The sequence below is a fragment of the Haliotis asinina genome, unplaced genomic scaffold, assembly GCF_037392515.1.
Source record: "Haliotis asinina isolate JCU_RB_2024 unplaced genomic scaffold, JCU_Hal_asi_v2 scaffold_18, whole genome shotgun sequence".
Classification (NCBI taxonomy): Eukaryota; Metazoa; Mollusca; class Gastropoda; order Lepetellida; family Haliotidae; genus Haliotis; species Haliotis asinina.
Genome location: NW_027133890.1, coordinates 1,148,450 through 1,169,436, shown reverse-complemented (window position 1 = coordinate 1,169,436; position 20,987 = coordinate 1,148,450).

Genomic DNA, 20,987 nt, shown 5'->3' with positions numbered 1-20,987 from the left:
CGATTTTCCACCATTTCCACCATATCGTAGTCCCGTATTTACCACTCATCGCCGCACAAACAGATTGTGAAGGGCAATTCAGCATCGGAACTGGCGTAATATCAACAGTGGAGAACTGTACTAGTACCTCATGACATCGTGCAAGCCGGCATTGTGTTTCTACAGTGAAAGTATGACGAAGGCTCCGGAAACTGTTTTCCAATGACTGTTTTGTTGAAAGAAGGTCGTGGGGTGGCCCAATCATCATGGTGTGGGTGCAATCGGTCTAACCCACTTACTTTACACCGTGGTTCATGATATTGCAGAGTAGCATTAGAATTCCTCAGACAATACGGCATCCAAACTCTGCGATAGCCTGCGCTTAGTACAACAGAGAAGGTACACTCGAGATTCAGAGAAGGATGAATGTCTCCAACCAAGGCCGGCAACTGCTGCTGGACTCTGTTAGGCATTTCGCATGGACCCAAGTGCCCGTGACCTATGTCCGGCTATTTCATTCCATGTACAGATGATGCAATACTTTCAGCGATGCCCATGGAGGCCATACACAATACTGCCTATTGATATCTTAACGGTACCATTTTAGTTTGAGTAAACTCTAGATGTAATTCCCCCAGATGTGCTAAACCATAATTATCAAATTTCAACTCAATACTCCATTTTTATTGTTAATTAAAGTGCATTAATGTGTGTGATTTAAGAAACCTCTGTCGGTGCGACATTACTTTTGTGGTTTAGCATATACAGAGAGGATAAATACCGCTAGGCCTGAGATGTGGGGAACAACTTGACGGTGATGTTATAACTATTCACAGGTATTCACGGGTATCCACGAGCATTCATGGTTATTCGTGTATGCTCCTGGTATATACACTGTGGTTGGTGTGATGATAGTATCGGGCACTTCAGATCTCAGAACGTAGTTGTTGCCTTGGAGGGACATACTGTAGGTTACATGGGTCAGCTGTTGTCTTGGAGGGACATACTGTAGGTTATAGGGGTAAGTTGTTGTCTTGGAGGGACATACTGTAGGTTACAGGGGTCAGCTGTTGTCTTGGAGGGACATACTGTAGGTTACAGGGGTCAGTTGTTGTCTTGGAGGGACATACTGTAGTTTACAGGGGTCAGTTGTTGTCTTGGAGGGACATACTGTAGGTTATAGGGGTCAGTTGTTGTCTTGGAGGGACATACTGTAGGTTATAGGGGTCAGTTGTTGTCTTGAGGGAACGTAATGTAGGTTATAGGGGTCAGTTGTTGCCTTGGAGGGACATACTGTAGGTTACAGGGGTCAGCTGTTGTCTTGGAGGGACATACTGTAGGTTATAGGGGTCAGTTGTTGTTTTGGAGGGACATACTGTAGGTTATAGGGGTCAGTTGTCTTGGAGGGACATACTGTAGGTTATAGGGGTCAGCTGTTGTTTTGGAGGGACATACTGTAGGTTATAGGGGTCAGCTGTTGTCTTGGAGGGACATACTGTAGGTTATAGGGGTCAGTTGTTGTCTTGGAGGGACATACTGTAGGTTATAGGGGTCAGTTGTTGTCTTGAGGGAACGTACTGTAGGTTATAGGGGTCAGTTGTTGCCTTGGAGGGACATACTGTAGGTTATAGGGGTCAGCTGTTGTCTTGGAGGGACATACTATAGGTTACAGGGGTCAGTTGTTGTCTTGGAGGGACATACTGTAGGTTACAGGGGTCAGTTGTTGTCTTGGAGGGATACACTGTAGGTTATAGGGGTCAGCTGTTGTCTTGGAGGGATACACTGTAGGTTATAGGGGTCAGCTGTTGTCTTGGAGGGACATACTGTAGGTTATAGGGGTGAGTTGTTGTCTTGGAGGGACATACTGTGGGTTACAGGGGTCAGCTGTTGTCTTGGAGGGACATACTGTGAGTCATAGGGGTCAGTTGTTGTCTTGGAGGGACATACTGTAGGTTATAGGGGTCAGTTGTTGTCTTGCAGGGACATACTGTGGGTTATAGGGGTCAGTTGTTGTCTTGGAGGGACATACTGTGGGTTATAGGGGTCAGTTGTTGTCTTGGAGGTACATACTGTAGGTTATAGGGGTCAGTTGTTGTCTTGGAGGGACATACTGTAGGTTATAGGGGTCAGTTGTTGTCTTGGAGGGGCATACTGTAGGTTACAGGGGTCAATTGTTGTCTTGGAGGGACATACTGTAGGTTATAGGGGTCAGTTGTTGTCTTGGAGGGACATACTGTGGGTTATAGGGGTCAGCTGTTGTCTTGGAGGGACATACTGTAGGTTATAGGGGTCAGCTGTTGTCTTGGAGGGACATACTGTAGGTTACAGGGGTCAGTTGTTGTCTTGGAGGGACATACTGTAGGTTATAAGGGTCAGCTGTTGTCTTGGAGGGACACACTGTAGGTTATAGGGGTCAGCTGTTGTCTTGGAGGGATACACTGGAGGTTATAGGGGTCAGCTGTTGTCTTGGAGGGACACGCTGTAGGTTATAGGGGTGAGTTGTTGTCTTGAGGGAACGTAATGTAGGTTATAGGGGTCAGTTGTTGCCTTGGAGGGACATACTGTAGGTTACAGGGGTCAGCTGTTGTCTTGGAGGGACATACTGTAGGTTATAGGGGTCAGTTGTTGTTTTGGAGGGACATACTGTAGGTTATAGGGGTCAGTTGTCTTGGAGGGACATACTGTAGGTTACAGGGGTCAGTTGTTGTCTTGGAGGGATACACTGTAGGTTATAGGGGTCAGCTGTTGTCTTGGAGGGATACACTGTAGGTTATAGGGGTCAGCTGTTGTCTTGGAGGGACATACTGTAGGTTATAGGGGTGAGTTGTTGTCTTGGAGGGACATACTGTGGGTTACAGGGGTCAGCTGTTGTCTTGGAGGGACATACTGTGAGTCATAGGGGTCAGTTGTTGTCTTGGAGGGACATACTGTAGGTTATAGGGGTCAGTTGTTGTCTTGGAGGGACATACTGTGGGTTATAGGGGTCAGTTGGTGTCTTGGAGGGACATACTGTGGGTTATAGGGGTCAGTTGTTGTCTTGGAGGGATACACTGTAGGTTATAGGGGTCAGTTGTTGTCTTGGAGGGACATACTGTAGGTTATAGGGGTCAGTTGTTGTCTTGGAGGGGCATACTGTAGGTTACAGGGGTCAATTGTTGTCTTGGAGGGACATACTGTAGGTTATAGGGGTCAGTTGTTGTCTTGGAGGGACATACTGTGGGTTATAGGGGTCAGCTGTTGTCTTGGAGGGACATACTGTAGGTTATAGGGGTCAGCTGTTGTCTTGGAGGGACATACTGTAGGTTACAGGGGTCAGTTGTTGTCTTGGAGGGACATACTGTAGGTTATAGGGGTCAGTTGTTGTCTTGGAGGGACACACTGTAGGTTATAGGGGTCAGTTGTTGTCTTGGAGGGACATACTGTGGGTTATAGGGGTCAGCTGTTGTCTTGGAGGGATATACTGTAGGTTATAGGGGTGAGTTGTTGTCTTGGAGGGACATACTGTAGGTTATAGGGGTGAGTTGTTGTCTTGAAGGGACATACTGTGGGTTATAGGGGTCAGCTGTTGTCTTGGAGGGACACACTGTAGGTTATAGGGGTCAGTTGTTGTCTTGGAGGGACATACTGTAGGTTATAGGGGTGAGTTGTTGTCTTGGAGGGACACACTGTGGGTTATAGGGGTCAGTTGTTGTCTTGGAGGGATACACTGTAGGTTATAGGGGTCAGTTGTTGTCTTGGAGGGACATACTGTGGGTAACAGGGGTCAGCTGTTGTCTTGGAGGGACATACTGTAGGTTATAGGGGTCAGTTGTTGTCTTGGAGGGACATACTGTGGGTTATAGGGGTCAGCTGTTGTCTTGGAGGGACATACTGTAGGTTATAGGGGTCAGATGTTGTCTTGGAGGGACATACTGTGGGTTATAGGGGTCAGTTGTTGTCTTGGGGGGATACACTGTTGGTTATAGGGGTCAGCTGTTGTCTTGGAGGGACATACTGTAGGTTATAGGGGTGAGTTGTTGTTTTGGAGGGACATACTGTGGGTTATAGGGGTCAGTTGTTGTCTTGGAGGGATACACTGTAGGTTATAGGGGTCAGTTGTTGTCTTGGAGGGACATACTGTGGGTTACAGGGGTCAGCTGTTGTCTTGGAGGGACATACTGTAGGTTATAGGGGTCAGTTGTTGTCTTGGAGGGACATACTGTGGGTTATAGGGGTCAGCTGTTGTCTTGGAGGGACATACTGTAGGTTATAGGGGTCAGCTGTTGTCTTGGAGGGACATACTGTAGGTTACAGGGGTCAGTTGTTGTCTTGGAGGGACATACTGTAGGTTATAGGGGTCAGCTGTTGTCTTGGAGGGACATACTGTAGGTTATAGGGGTCAGCTGTTGTCTTGGATGGACATACTGTAGGTTATAGGGGTCAGTTGTTGTTTTGGAGGGACATACTGTAGGTTATAGGGGTCAGTTGTCTTGGAGGGACATACTGTAGGTTACAGGGGTCAGCTGTTGTCTTGGAGGGACATACTGTAGGTTATAGGGGTCAACTGTTGTCTTGGAGGGACAAACTGTAGGTTATAGGGGTCAGTTGTTGTCTTGGAGGGACATACTGTAGGTTATAGGGGTCAGTTGTTGTCTTGAGGGAACGTACTGTAGGTTATAGGGGTCAGTTGTTGCCTTGGAGGGACATACTGTAGGTTATAGGGGTCAGCTGTTGTCTTGGAGGGACATACTATAGGTTACAGGGGTCAGTTGTTGTCTTGGAGGGACATACTGTAGGTTACAGGGGTCAGTTGTTCTCTTGGAGGGATACACTGTAGGTTATAGGCGTGAGCTGTTGTCTTGGAGGGATACACTGTAGGTTATAGGGGTCAGCTGTTGTCTTGGAGGGACATACTGTAGGTTATAGGGGTGAGTTGTTGTCTTGGAGGGACATACTGTGGGTTACAGGAGTCAGCTGTTGTCTTGGAGGGACATACTGTGAGTCATAGGGGTCAGTTGTTGTCTTGGAGGGACATACTGTAGGTTATAGGGGTCAGTTGTTGTCTTGGAGGGACATACTGTGGGTTATAGGGGTCAGTTGTTGTCTTGGAGGGACATACTGTGGGTTATAGGGGTCAGTTGTTGTCTTGGAGGGACATACTGTAGGTTATAGGGGTCAGTTGTTGTCTTGAATCGACATACTGTAGGTTATAGGGGTCAGTTGTTGTCTTGGAGGGGCATACTGTAGGTTACAGGGGTCAGTTGTTGTCTTGGAGGGACATACTGTAGGTTATAGGGGTCAGTTGTTGTCTTGGAGGGACATACTGTGGGTTATAGGGGTCAGCTGTTGTCTTGGAGGGACATACTGTAGGTTATAGGGGTCAGCTGTTGTCTTGGAGGGACATACTGTAGGTTACAGGGGTCAGTTGTTGTCTTGGAGGGACATACTGTGGGTTATAGGGGTCAGTTGTTGTCTTGGAGGGACATACTGTAGGTTATAGGCGTCAGTTGTTGTCTTGGATCGACATACTGTAGGTTATAGGGGTCAGTTGTTGTCTTGGAGGGACATACTGTAGGTTACAGGGGTCAGTTGTTGTCTTAGAGGGACATACTGTAGGTTATAGGGGTCAGTTGTTGTCTTGGAGGGACATACTGTGGGTTATAGGGGTCAGCTGTTGTCTTGGAGGGACATACTGTAGGTTATAGGGGTGAGTTGTTGTCTTGGAGGGACATACTGTGGGTTACAGGGGTCAGCTGTTGTCTTGGAGGGACATACTGTGAGTCATAGGGGTCAGTTTTTGTCTTGGAGGGACATACTGTGGGTTATAGGGGTCAGTTGTTGTCTTGGAGGGACATACTGTGGGTTATAGGGGTCAGTTGTTGTCTTGGAGGGACATACTGTGGGTTATAGGGGTCAGTTGTTGTCTTGGAGGGACATACTGTAGGTTATAGGGGTGAGTTGTTGTCTTGGAGGGGCATACTGTAGGTTACAGGGGTCAATTGTTGTCTTGGAGGGACATACTGTAGGTTATAGGGGTCAGTTGTTGTCTTGGAGGGACATACTGTGGGTTTTAGGGGTCAGCTGTTGTCTTGGAGGGACATACTGTGGGTTATAGGGGTCAGCTGTTGTCATGGAGGGACATACTGTAGGTTATAGGGGTGAGTTGTTGTCTTGGAGGGACATACTGTGGGTTACAGGGGTCAGCTGTTGTCTTGGAGGGACATACTGTGAGTCATAGGGGTCAGTTGTTGTCTTGGAGGGACATACTGTGGGTTATAGGGGTCAGTTGTTGTCTTGGAGGGACATACTGTGGGTTATAGGGGTCAGTTGTTGTCTTGGAGGGACATACTGTGGGTTATAGGGGTCAGTTGTTGTCTTGGAGGGACATACTGTGGGTTATAGGGGTCAGCTGTTGTCTTGGAGGGATATACTGTAGGTTATAGGGGTCAGTTGTTGTCTTGGAGGGACATACTGTGGGTTACAGGGGTCAGCTGTTGTCTTGGAGGGACATACTGTAGGTTATAGGGGTCAGTTGTTGTCTTGGAGGGACATACTGTGGGTTATAGGGGTCAGCTGTTGTCTTGGAGGGATATACTGTAGGTTATAGGGGTGAGTTGTTGTCTTGGAGGGACATACTGTAGGTTATAGGGGTGAGTTGTTGTCTTGAAGGGACATACTGTGGGTTATAGGGGTCAGCTGTTGTCTTGGAGGGACACACTGTAGGTTATAGGGGTCAGTTGTTGTCTTGGAGGGACATACTGTAGGTTATAGGGGTCAGTTGTTGTCTTGGAGGGACATACTGTGGGTTATAGGGGTCAGTTGTTGTCTTGGAGGGATACACTGTAGGTTATAGGGGTCAGTTGTTGTCTTGGAGGGACATACTGTGGGTAACAGGGGTCAGCTGTTGTCTTGGAGGGACATACTGTAGGTTATAGGGGTCAGTTGTTGTCTTGGAGGGACATACTGTGGGTTATAGGGGTCAGCTGTTGTCTTGGAGGGACATACTGTAGGTTATAGGGGTCAGATGTTGTCTTGGAGGGACATACTGTGGGTTATAGGGGTCAGTTGTTGTCTTGGGGGGATACACTGTTGGTTATAGGGGTCAGCTGTTGTCTTGGATGGACATACTGTAGGTTATAGGGGTGAGTTGTTGTCTTGGAGGGACATACTGTGGGTTATAGGGGTCAGTTGTTGTCTTGGAGGGATACACTGTAGGTTATAGGGGTCAGTTGTTGTCTTGGATGGACATACTGTAGGTTATAGGGGTCAGTTGTTGTTTTGGAGGGACATACTGTAGGTTATAGGGGTCAGTTGTCTTGGAGGGACATGCTGTAGGTTATAGGGGTCAGCTGTTGTCTTGGAGGGACATACTGTAGGTTATAGGGGTCAACTGTTGTCTTGGAGGGACAAACTGTAGGTTATAGTGGTCAGTTGTTGTCTTGGAGGGACATACTGTAGGTTATAGGGGTCAGTTGTTGTCTTGAGGGAACGTACTGTAGGTTATAGGGGTCAGTTGTTGCCTTGGAGGGACATACTGTAGGTTATAGGGGTCAGGTGTTGTCTTGGAGGGACATACTGTAGGTTACAGGGGTGAGTTGTTGTCTTGGAGGGACATACTGTAGGTTACAGGGGTCAGCTGTTGTCTTGGAGGGACATACTGTAGGTTACAGGGGTCAGCTGTTCTCTTGGAGGGACATACTGTAGGTTATAGGGGTCAGTTGTTGTCTTGGAGGGACATACTGTAGGTTACAGGGGTGAGTTGTTGTCTTGGAGGGACATGCTGTAGGTTACAGGGGTCATCTGTTGTCTTGGAGGGACATACTGTAGGTTACAGAGGTCAGCTGTTGTCTTGGAGGGACATACTGTAGGTTATAGGGGTCAGCTGTTGTCTTGGAGGGACATACTGTGGGTTATGGGGGTCAGCTGTTGTCTTGGAGGGACATACTGTGGGTTATAGGGGTCAGCTGTTGTCTTGGAGGGACATACTGTGGGTTATAGGGGTCAGTTGTTGTCTTGGAGGGACATACTGTAGGTTACAGGGGTCAGCTGTTGTCTTGGAGGGACATACTGTAGGTTATAGGGGTCAGTTGTTGTCTTGGAGGGACATACTGTGGGTTTTAGGGGTCAGCTGTTGTCTTGGAGGGACATACTGTGGGTTATAGGGGTCAGTTGTTGTCTTGGAGGGACATACTGTAGGTTACAGGGGTCAGTTGTTGTCTTGGATTGACATACTGTAGGTTACAGGGGTCAGCTGTTGTCTTGGAGGGACATACTGTAGGTGACAGGGGTCAGCTGTTGTCTTGGAGGGACATACTGTAGGTTATAGGGGTCAGTTGTTGTCTTGGAGGGACATACTCTGGGTTATAGGGGTCAGTTGTTGTCTTGGAGGGACATACTGTAGGTTATAGGGGTGAGTTGTTGTCTTGGAGGGACATACTGTAGGTTACAGGGGTCAGTTGTTGTCTTGGAGGGACATACTGTAGGTTATAGGGGTCAGTTGTTCTCTTGGAGGGACATACTGTAGGTTATAGGGGTCAGTTGTTGTCTTGGAGGGACATACTGTAGGTTATAGGGGTCAGATGTTGTTTTGGAGGGACACACTGTAGGTAATAGGAGTAAGTTGTTGTCTTGGAGGGACATACTGTAGGTTATAGGGTTCAGTTGTTGTCTTGGAATGACTTGGAGGGACATACTGTAGGTTACAGGGGTCAGTTGTTGTCTTGGAGGGACATACTGTAGGTTATAGGGGTCAGGTGTTGTCTTGGAGGGACATACTGTAGGTTACAGGGGTGAGTTGTTGTCTTGGAGGGACATACTGTAGGTTACAGGGTTCAGCTGTTGTCTTGGAGGGACATACTGTAGGTTACAGGGGTCAGCTGTTCTCTTAGAGGGACATACTGTAGGTTATAGGGGTCAGTTGTTGTCTTGGAGGGACATACTGTAGGTTACAGGGGTGAGTTGTTGTCTTGGAGGGACATACTGTAGGTTACAGGGGTCATCTGTTGTCTTGGAGGGACATACTGTAGGTTACAGGGGTCAGCTGTTGTCTTGGAGGGACATACTGTAGGTTATAGGGGTCAGCTGTTGTCTTGGAGGGACATACTGTGGGTTATGGGGGTCAGCTGTTGTCTTGGAGGGACATACTGTAGGTTATAGGGGTCAGCTGTTGTCTTGGAGGGACATACTGTGGGTTATAGGGGTCAGTTGTTGTCTTGGAGGGACATACTGTAGGTTACAGGGGTCAGCTGTTGTCTTTAACCTACATACTGTAGGTTATAGGGGTCAGCTGTTGTCTTGGAGGGACATACTGTGGGTTATAGGGGTCAGCTGTTGTCTTGGAGGGACATACTGTGGGTTATAGGGGTCAGTTGTTGTCTTGGAGGGACATACTGTCGGTTACAGGGGTGAGTTGTTGTCTTGGATTGACATACTGTAGGTTACAGGGGTCAGCTGTTGTCTTGGAGGGACATACTGTAGGTTATAGGGGTCAGCTGTTGTCTTGGAGGGACATACTGTAGGTTATAGGGGGTCAGCTGTTGTCTTGGAGATACATACTGTAGGTTATAGGGGTCAGTTGTTGTCTTCGAGGGACATACTGTAGGTTATAGGGGTGAGTTGTTGTCTTGGAGGGACATACTGTGGGTTATAGGGGTCAGCTGTTGTCTTGGAGGGATACACTGTAGGTTATAGGGGTCAGTTGTTGTCTTGGAGGGACATACTGTAGGTTATAGGGGTCAGTTGTTCTCTTGGAGGGACATACTGTAGGTTATAGGGGTCAGTTGTTGTCTTGGAGGGACATACTGTAGGTTATAGGGGTCAGATGTTGTTTTGGTGGGACACACTGTAGGTAATAGGAGTAAGTTGTTGTCTTGGAGGGATACACTGTAGGTTATAGGGGTAAGTTGTTGTCTTGAGGGAACGTAATGTAGTTTACAGGGGTCAGTTGTTGCCTTGGAGGGACATACTGTAGGTTACAGGGGTCAGCTGTTGTCTTGGAGGGACATACTGTAGGTTACAGGGGTCAGTTGTTGTCTTGGAGGGACATACTGTAGGTTACAGGGGTCAGTTGTTGTCTTGGAGCGATACACTGTAGGTTATAGGGGTCAGTTGTTGTCTTGGAGGGACATACTGTAGGTTATAGGGGTCAGTTGTTGTCTTGGAGGGACATACTGTAGGTTATAGGGGTCAGATGTTGTCTTGGAGGGACATACTGTAGGTTATAGGGGTCAGTTGTTGTTTTGGTGGGATACACTGTACGTTATAGGATTAAGTTGTTGTCTTGGAGGGACATACTGTAGGTTTTAGGGGTCAGTTGTTGTTTTGGTGGGATACACTGTAGGTTATAGGAGTAAGTTGTTGTCTTGGAGGGACATACTGTAGGTTATAGGGGTCAGTTGTTGTTTTGGTGGGATACACTGTAGGTTATAGGAGTAAGTTGTTGTCTTGGAGGGACATACTGTAGGTTACAGGGGTCAGTTGTCTTGGAGGGACATACTGTAGGTTATAGGGGTCAGTTGTTGTCTTGGAGGGACATACTGTGTGTTATAGGGGTCAGCTGTTGTCTTGGAGGGACATACTGTAGGTTATAGGGGTCAGCTGTTGTCTTGGAGGGACATACTGTAGGTTATAGGGGTCAGTTGTTGTCTTGGAGGGACATACTGTGGGTTATAGGGGTCAGCTGTTGTCTTGGAGGGACATACTGTAGGTTATAGGGGTCAGCTGTTGTCTTGGAGGGACATACTGTAGGTTATGGGGGTCAGCTGTTGTCTTGGAGGGACATACTGTAGGTTATAGGGGTCAGTTGTTGTCTTGGAGGGACATACTGTAGTTTACAGGGGTCAGCTGTTGTCTTGGAGATACATACTGTAGGTTATAGGGGTCAGTTGTTGTCTTGGAGGGACATACTGTGGGTTATAGGGGTCAGCTGTTGTCTTGGAGGGACATACTGTAGGTTATAGGGGTCAGCTGTTGTCTTGGAGGGACATACTGTAGGTTACAGGGGTCAGTTGTTGTCTTGGAGGGACATACTGTAGGTTATAGGGGTCAGTTGTTGTCTTGGAGGGACATACTATAGGTTACAGGGGTCAGCTGTTGTCGTGGAGGGGCATACTGTAGGTTATAGGGGTCAGTTGTTGTTTTGGTGGGATACACTGTAGGTTATAGGGGTCAGTTGTTGTCTTGGAGGGGCATACTGTAGGTTTCAGTGGTCAGCTGTTGTTTTGGAGGGACACACTGTAGGTTATAGGGGTCAGTTGTTGTTTTGGAGGGATACACTGTAGGTTACAGGGGTCAGCTGTTGTCTTGGAGGGGCATACTGTAGGTTATTGGGGTCAGTTTTTGTCTTGGAGGGACATACTGTAGGTTATAAAGGTCAGCTGTTGTCTTGGAGGGACATACTGTAGGTTACAGGGGTCAGTTGTTGTCTTGGAGGGACATACTGTAGGTTACAGGGGTCAGCTGTTGTCTTGGAGGGACATACTGTAGGTGACAGGGGTCAGCTGTTGTCTTGGAGGGACATACTGTAGGTTATAGGGGTCAGCTGTTGTCTTGGAGGGACATACTCTGGGTTATAGGGGTCAGTTGTTGTCTTCGAGGGACATACTGTAGGTTATAGGGGTGAGTTGTTGTCTTGGAGGGACATACTGTAGGTTACAGGGGTCAGTTGTTCTCTTGGAGGGACATACTGTAGGTTATAGGGGTCAGTTGTTGTCTTGGAGGGACATACTGTGGGTTATAGGGGTCAGCTGTTGTCTTGGAGGGATACACTGTAGGTTATAGGGGTCAGTTGTTGTCTTGGAGGGACATACTGTAGGTTATAGGGGTCAGTTGTTCTCTTGGAGGGACATACTGTAGGTTATAGGGGTCAGTTGTTGTCTTGGAGGGACATACTGTAGGTTAGAGGGGTCAGATGTTGTTTTGGTGGGACACACTGTAGGTAATAGGAGTAAGTTGTTGTCTTGGAGGGATACACTGTAGGTTATAGGGGTAAGTTGTTGTCTTGAGGGAACGTAATGTAGTTTACAGGGGTCAGTTGTTGCCTTGGAGGGACATACTGTAGGTTACAGGGGTCAGCTGTTGTCTTGGAGGGACATACTGTAGGTTACAGGGGTCAGTTGTTGTCTTGGAGGGACATACTGTAGGTTACAGGGGTCAGTTGTTGTCTTGGAGCGATACACTGTAGGTTATAGGGGTCAGTTGTTGTCTTGGAGGGACATACTGTAGGTTATTGGGGTCAGTTGTTGTCTTGGAGGGACATACTGTAGGTTATAGGGGTCAGTTGTTGTCTTGGAGGGACATACTGTAGGTTATAGGGGTCAGTTGTTGTTTTGGTGGGATACACTGTAGGTTATAGGAGTAAGTTGTTGTCTTGGAGGGACATACTGTAGGTTTTAGGGGTCAGTTGTTGTTTTGGTGGGATACACTCTAGGTTATAGGAGTAAGTTGTTGTCTTGGAGGGACATACTGTAGGTTATAGGGGTCAGTTGTTGTTTTGGTGGGATACACTGTAGGTTATAGGAGTAAGTTGTTGTCTTGGAGGGACATACTGTAGGTTACAGGGGTCAGTTGTCTTGGAGGGACATACTGTAGGTTATAGGGGTCAGTTGTTGTCTTGGAGGGACATACTGTGGGTTATAGGGGTCAGTTGTTGTCTTGGAGGGACATACTGTAGGTTATGGGGGTCAGCTGTTGTCTTGGAGGGACATACTGTAGGTTATAGGGGTCAATTGTTGTCTTGGAGGGACATACTGTAGTTTACAGGGGTCAGTTGTTGTCTTGGAGATACATACTGTAGGTTATAGGGGTCAGTTGTTGTCTTGGAGGGACATACTGTGGGTTATAGGGGTCAGCTGTTGTCTTGGAGGGACATACTGTAGGTTATAGGGGTCAGCTGTTGTCTTGGAGGGACATACTGTAGGTTACAGGGGTCAGTTGTTGTCTTGGAGGGACATACTGTAGGTTATAGGGGTCAGTTGTTGTCTTGGAGGGACATACTATAGGTTACAGGGGTCAGCTGTTGTCGTGGAGGGGCATACTGTAGGTTATAGGGGTCAGTTGTTGTTTTGGTGGGATACACTGTAGGTTATAGGGGTCAGTTGTTGTCTTGGAGGGGCATACTGTAGGTTTCAGTGGTCAGCTGTTGTTTTGGAGGGACACACTGTAGGTTATAGGGGTCAGTTGTTGTTTTGGAGGGATACACTGTAGGTTACAGGGGTCAGCTGTTGTCTTGGAGGGGCATACTGTAGGTTATTGGGGTCAGTTTTTGTCTTGGAGGGACATACTGTAGGTTATAAAGGTCAGCTGTTGTCTTGGAGGGACATACTGTAGGTTACAGGGGTCAGTTGTTGTCTTGGAGGGACATACTGTAGGTGACAGGGGTCAGCTGTTGTCTTGGAGGGACATACTGTAGGTTATAGGGGTCAGCTGTTGTCTTGGAGGGACATACTCTGGGTTATAGGGGTCAGTTGTTGTCTTCGAGGGACATACTGTAGGTTATAGGGGTGAGTTGTTGTCTTGGAGGGACATACTGTAGGTTACAGGGGTCAGTTGTTGTCTTGGAGGGACATACTGTAGGTTATAGGGGTCAGTTGTTGTCTTGGAGGGACATACTGTGGGTTATAGGGGTCAGCTGTTGTCTTGGAGGGATACACTGTAGGTTATGGGGGTCAGTTGTTGTCTTGGAGGGACATACTGTAGGTTATAGGGGTCAGTTGTTCTCTTGGAGGGACATACTGTAGGTTATAGGGGTCAGTTGTTGTCTTGGAGGGACATACTGTAGGTTATAGGGGTCAGATGTTGTTTTGGTGGGACACACTGTAGGTAATAGGAGTAAGTTGTTGTCTTGGAGGGATACACTGTAGGTTATAGGGGTAAGTTGTTGTCTTGAGGGAACGTAATGTAGTTTACAGGGCTCAGTTGTTGCCTTGGAGGGACATACTGTAGGTTACAGGGGTCAGCTGTTGTCTTGGAGGGACATACTGTAGGTTACAGGGGTCAGTTGTTGTCTTGGAGGGACATACTGTAGGTTACAGGGGTCAGTTGTTGTCTTGGAGGGACATACTGTAGGTTACAGGGGTCAGCTGTTGTCTTGGAGGGACATACTGTAGGTGACAGGGGTCAGCTGTTGTCTTGGAGGGACATACTGTAGGTTATAGGGGTCAGCTGTTGTCTTGGAGGGACATACTCTGGGTTATAGGGGTCAGTTGTTGTCTTCGAGGGACATACTGTAGGTTATAGGGGTGAGTTGTTGTCTTGGAGGGACATACTGTAGGTTACAGGGGTCAGTTGTTCTCTTGGAGGGACATACTGTAGGTTATAGGGGTCAGTTGTTGTCTTGGAGGGACATACTGTGGGTTATAGGGGTCAGCTGTTGTCTTGGAGGGATACACTGTAGGTTATAGGGGTCAGTTGTTGTCTTGGAGGGACATACTGTAGGTTATAGGGGTCAGTTGTTCTCTTGGAGGGACATACTGTAGGTTATAGGGGTCAGTTGTTGTCTTGGAGGGACATACTGTAGGTTAGAGGGGTCAGATGTTGTTTTGGTGGGACACACTGTAGGTAATAGGAGTAAGTTGTTGTCTTGGAGGGATACACTGTAGGTTATAGGGGTAAGTTGTTGTCTTGAGGGAACGTAATGTAGTTTACAGGGGTCAGTTGTTGCCTTGGAGGGACATACTGTAGGTTACAGGGGTCAGCTGTTGTCTTGGAGGGACATACTGTAGGTTACAGGGGTCAGTTGTTGTCTTGGAGGGACATACTGTAGGTTACAGGGGTCAGTTGTTGTCTTGGAGCGATACACTGTAGGTTATAGGGGTCAGTTGTTGTCTTGGAGGGACATACTGTAGGTTATTGGGGTCAGTTGTTGTCTTGGAGGGACATACTGTAGGTCATAGGGGTCAGTTGTTGTCTTGGAGGGACATACTGTAGGTTATAGGGGTCAGTTGTTGTTTTGGTGGGATACACTGTAGGTTATAGGAGTAAGTTGTTGTCTTGGAGGGACATACTGTAGGTTTTAGGGGTCAGTTGTTGTTTTGGTGGGATACACTCTAGGTTATAGGAGTAAGTTGTTGTCTTGGAGGGACATACTGTAGGTTATAGGGGTCAGTTGTTGTTTTGGTGGGATACACTGTAGGTTATAGGAGTAAGTTGTTGTCTTGGAGGGACATACTGTAGGTTACAGGGGTCAGTTGTCTTGGAGGGACATACTGTAGGTTATAGGGGTCAGTTGTTGTCTTGGAGGGACATACTGTGGGTTATAGGGGTCAGTTGTTGTCTTGGAGGGACATACTGTAGGTTATGGGGGTCAGCTGTTGTCTTGGAGGGACATACTGTAGGTTATAGGGGTCAATTGTTGTCTTGGAGGGACATACTGTAGTTTACAGGGGTCAGTTGTTGTCTTGGAGATACATACTGTAGGTTATAGGGGTCAGTTGTTGTCTTGGAGGGACATACTGTGGGTTATAGGGGTCAGCTGTTGTCTTGGAGGGACATACTGTAGGTTATAGGGGTCAGCTGTTGTCTTGGAGGGACATACTGTAGGTTACAGGGGTCAGTTGTTGTCTTGGAGGGACATACTGTAGGTTATAGGGGTCAGTTGTTGTCTTGGAGGGACATACTATAGGTTACAGGGGTCAGCTGTTGTCGTGGAGGGGCATACTGTAGGTTATAGGGGTCAGTTGTTGTTTTGGTGGGATACACTGTAGGTTATAGGGGTCAGTTGTTGTCTTGGAGGGGCATACTGTAGGTTTCAGTGGTCAGCTGTTGTTTTGGAGGGACACACTGTAGGTTATAGGGGTCAGTTGTTGTTTTGGAGGGATACACTGTAGGTTACAGGGGTCAGCTGTTGTCTTGGAGGGGCATACTGTAGGTTATTGGGGTCAGTTTTTGTCTTGGAGGGACATACTGTAGGTTATAAAGGTCAGCTGTTGTCTTGGAGGGACATACTGTAGGTTACAGGGGTCAGTTGTTGTCTTGGAGGGACATACTGTAGGTTACAGGGGTCAGCTGTTGTCTTGGAGGGACATACTGTAGGTGACAGGGGTCAGCTGTTGTCTTGGAGGGACATACTGTAGGTTATAGGGGTCAGCTGTTGTCTTGGAGGGACATACTCTGGGTTATAGGGGTCAGTTGTTGTCTTCGAGGGACATACTGTAGGTTATAGGGGTGAGTTGTTGTCTTGGAGGGACATACTGTAGGTTACAGGGGTCAGTTGTTGTCTTGGAGGGACATACTGTAGGTTATAGGGGTCAGTTGTTGTCTTGGAGGGACATACTGTGGGTTATAGGGGTCAGCTGTTGTCTTGGAGGGACATACTGTAGGTTATAGGGGTCAGTTGTTCTCTTGGAGGGACATACTGTAGGTTATAGGGGTCAGTTGTTGTCTTGGAGGGACATACTGTAGGTTATAGGTTTCAGATGTTGTTTTGGTGGGACACACTGTAGGTAATAGGAGTAAGTTGTTGTCTTGGAGGGATACACTGTAGGTTATAGGGGTAAGTTGTTGTCTTGAGGGAACGTAATGTAGTTTACAGGGCTCAGTTGTTGCCTTGGAGGGACATACTGTAGGTTACAGGGGTCAGCTGTTGTCTTGGAGGGACATACTGTAGGTTACAGGGGTCAGTTGTTGTCTTGGAGGGACATACTGTAGGTTATAGGGGTCAGTTGTTGTCTTGGAGCGATACACTGTAGGTTATAGGGGTCAGTTGTTGTCTTGGAGGGACATACTGTAGGTTATTGGGGTCAGTTGTTGTCTTGGAGGGACATACTGTAGGTTATAGGGGTCAGTTGTTGTCTTGGAGGGACATACTGTAGGTTATAGGGGTCAGTTGTTGTTTTGGTGGGATACACTGTAGGTTATAGGAGTAAGTTGTTGTCTTGGAGGGACATACTGTAGGTTTTAGGGGTCAGTTGTTGTTTTGGTGGGATACACTGTAGGTTATAGGAGTAAGTTGTTGTCTTGGAGGGACATACTGTAGGTTATAGGGGTCAGTTGTTGTTTTGGTGGGATACACTGTAGGTTATAGGAGTAAGTTGTTGTCTTGGAGGGACATACTGTAGGTTACAGGGGTCAGTTGTCTTGGAGGGACATACTGTAGGTTATAGGGGTCAGTTGTTGTCTTGGAGGGACATACTGTGGGTTATAGGGGTCAGCTGTTGTCTTGGAGGGACATACTGTAGGTTATAGGGGTCAGTTGTTGTCTTGGAGGGACATACTGTAGGTTATAGGGGTCAGTTGTTGTTTTGGTGGGATACACTGTAGGTTATAGGAGTAAGTTGTTGTCTTGGAGGGACATACTGTAGGTTTTAGGGGTCAGTTGTTGTTTTGGTGGGATACACTGTAGGTTATAGGAGTAAGTTGTTGTCTTGGAGGGACATACTGTAGGTTATAGGGGTCAGTTGTTGTTTTGGTGGGATACACTGTAGGTTATAGGAGTAAGTTGTTGTCTTGGAGGGACATACTGTAGGTTACAGGGGTCAGTTGTCTTGGAGGGACATACTGTAGGTTATAGGGGTCAGTTGTTGTCTTGGAGGGACATACTGTGGGTTATAGGGGTCAGTTGTTGTCTTGGAGGGACATACTGTAGGTTATGGGGGTCAGCTGTTGTCTTGGAGGGACATACTGTAGGTTATAGGGGTCAGTTGTTGTCTTGGAGGGACATACTGTAGTTTACAGGGGTCAGTTGTTGTCTTGGAGATACATACTGTAGGTTATAGGGGTCAGTTGTTGTCTTGGAGGGACATACTGTGGGTTATAGGGGTCAGCTGTTGTCTTGGAGGGACATACTGTAGGTTATAGGGGTCAGCTGTTGTCTTGGAGTGACATACTGTAGGTTACAGGGGTCAGTTGTTGTCTTGGAGGGACATACTGTAGGTTATAGGGGTCAGTTGTTGTCTTGGAGGGACATACTATAGGTTACAGGGGTCAGTTGTTGTCGTGGAGGGGCATACTGTAGGTTATAGGGGTCAGTTGTTGTTTTGGTGGGATACACTGTAGGTTATAGGGGTCAGTTGTTGTCTTGGAGGGGCATACTGTAGGTTTCAGTGGTCAGCTGTTGTTTTGGAGGGACACACTGTAGGTTATAGGGGTCAGTTGTTGTTTTGGAGGGATACACTGTAGGTTACAGGGGTCAGCTGTTGTCTTGGAGGGGCATACTGTAGGTTATTGGGGTCAGTTTTTGTCTTGGAGGGACATACTGTAGGTTATAAAGGTCAGCTGTTGTCTTGGAGGGACATACTGTAGGTTACAGGGGTCAGTTGTTGTCTTGGAGGGACATACTGTAGGTTACAGGGGTCAGCTGTTGTCTTGGAGGGACATACTGTAGGTGACAGGGGTCAGCTGTTGTCTTGGAGGGACATACTGTAGGTTATAGGGGTCAGCTGTTGTCTTGGAGGGACATACTCTGGGTTATAGGGGTCAGTTGTTGTCTTCGAGGGACATACTGTAGGTTATAGGGGTGAGTTGTTGTCTTGGAGGGACATACTGTAGGTTACAGGGGTCAGTTGTTGTCTTGGAGGGACATACTGTAGGTTATAGGGGTCAGTTGTTGTCTTGGAGGGACATACTGTGGGTTATAGGGGTCAGCTGTTGTCTTGGAGGGATACACTGTAGGTTATAGGGGTCAGTTGTTGTCTTGGAGGGACATACTGTAGGTTATAGGGGTCAGTTGTTCTCTTGGAGGGACATACTGTAGGTTATAGGGGTCAGTTGTTGTCTTGGAGGGACATACTGTAGGTTATAGGGGTCAGATGTTGTTTTGGTGGGACACACTGTAGGTAATAGGAGTAAGTTGTTGTCTTGGAGGGATACACTGTAGGTTATAGGGGTAAGTTGTTGTCTTGAGGGAACGTAATGTAGTTTACAGGGCTCAGTTGTTGCCTTGGAGGGACATACTGTAGGTTACAGGGGTCAGCTGTTGTCTTGGAGGGACATACTGTAGGTTACAGGGGTCAGTTGTTGTCTTGGAGGGACATACTGTAGGTTACAGGGGTCAGCTGTTGTCTTGGAGGGACATACTGTAGGTGACAGGGGTCAGCTGTTGTCTTGGAGGGACATACTGTAGGTTATAGGGGTCAGCTGTTGTCTTGGAGGGACATACTCTGGGTTATAGGGGTCAGTTGTTGTCTTCGAGGGACATACTGTAGGTTATAGGGGTGAGTTGTTGTCTTGGAGGGACATACTGTAGGTTACAGGGGTCAGTTGTTGTCTTGGAGGGACATACTGTAGGTTATAGGGGTCAGTTGTTGTCTTGGAGGGACATACTGTGGGTTATAGGGGTCAGCTGTTGTCTTGGAGGGATACACTGTAGGTTATAGGGGTCAGTTGTTGTCTTGGAGGGACATACTGTAGGTTATAGGGGTCAGTTGTTCTCTTGGAGGGACATACTGTAGGTTATAGGGGTCAGTTGTTGTCTTGGAGGGACATACTGTAGGTTATAGGGGTCAGATGTTGTTTTGGTGGGACACACTGTAGGTAATAGGAGTAAGTTGTTGTCTTGGAGGGATACACTGTAGGTTATAGGGGTAAGTTGTTGTCTTGAGGGAACGTAATGTAGTTTACAGGGGTCAGTTGTTGCCTTGGAGGGACATACTGTAGGTTACAGGGGTCAGCTGTTGTCTTGGAGGGACATACTGTAGGTTACAGGGGTCAGTTGTTGTCTTGGAGGGACATACTGTAGGTTATAGGGGTCAGTTGTTGTCTTGGAGCGATACACTGTAGGTTATAGGGGTCAGTTGTTGTCTTGGAGGGACATACTGTAGGTTATTGGGGTCAGTTGTTGTCTTGGAGGGACATACTGTAGGTTATAGGGGTCAGTTGTTGTCTTGGAGGGACATACTGTAGGTTATAGGGGTCAGTTGTTGTTTTGGTGGGATACACTGTAGGTTATAGGAGTAAGTTGTTGTCTTGGAGGGACATACTGTAGGTTTTAGGGGTCAGTTGTTGTTTTGGTGGGATACACTGTAGGTTATAGGAGTAAGTTGTTGTCTTGGAGGGACATGCTGTAGGTTATAGGGGTCAGTTGTTGTTTTGGTGGGATACACTGTAGGTTATAGGAGTAAGTTGTTGTCTTGGAGGGACATACTGTAGGTTACAGGGGTCAGTTGTCTTGGAGGGACATACTGTAGGTTATAGGGGTCAGTTGTTGTCTTGGAGGGACATACTGTGGGTTATAGGGGTCAGCTGTTGTCTTGGAGGGACATACTGTAGGTTATAGGGGTCAGCTGTTGTCTTGGAGGGACATACTGTAGGTTACAGGGGTCAGTTGTTGTCTTGGAGTTACATACTGTAGGTTATAGGGGTCAGTTGTTGTCTTGGAGGGACATACTATAGGTTACAGGGGTCAGCTGTTGTCTTGGAGGGGCATACTGTAGGTTATTGGGGTCAGTTTTTGTCTTGGAGGGACATACTGTAGGTTATAAAGGTCAGCTGTTGTCTTGGAGGGACATACTGTAGGTTACAGGGGTCAGTTGTTGTCTTGGAGGGACATACTGTAGGTTATAGGGGTCAGTTGTTGTCTTGGAGGGACATACTGTAGGTTATAGGGGTCAGTTGTTGTCTTGGAGGGATACACTGTAGGTTATAGGGGTAAGTTGTTGTCTTGGAGGGACATACTGTAGGTTACAGGGGTAAGTTGTTGTCTTGGAGGGACATACTGTGGGTTATAGGGGTCAGTTGTTGTCTTGGAGGGACATACTGTAGGTTATGGGGGTCAGCTGTTGTCTTGGAGGGACATACTGTAGGTTATAGGGGTCAGTTGTTGTCTTGGAGGGACATACTGTAGTTTACAGGGGTCAGTTGTTGTCTTGGAGATACATACTGTAGGTTATAGGGGTCAGTTGTTGTCTTGGAGGGACATACTGTGGGTTATAGGGGTCAGCTGTTGTCTTGGAGGGACATACTGTAGGTTATAGGGGTCAGTTGTTGTCTTGGAGGGACATACTGTAGGTTACAGGGGTCAGTTGTTGTCTTGGAGGGACATACTGTAGGTTATAGGGGTCAGTTGTTGTCTTGGAGGGACATACTATAGGTTACAG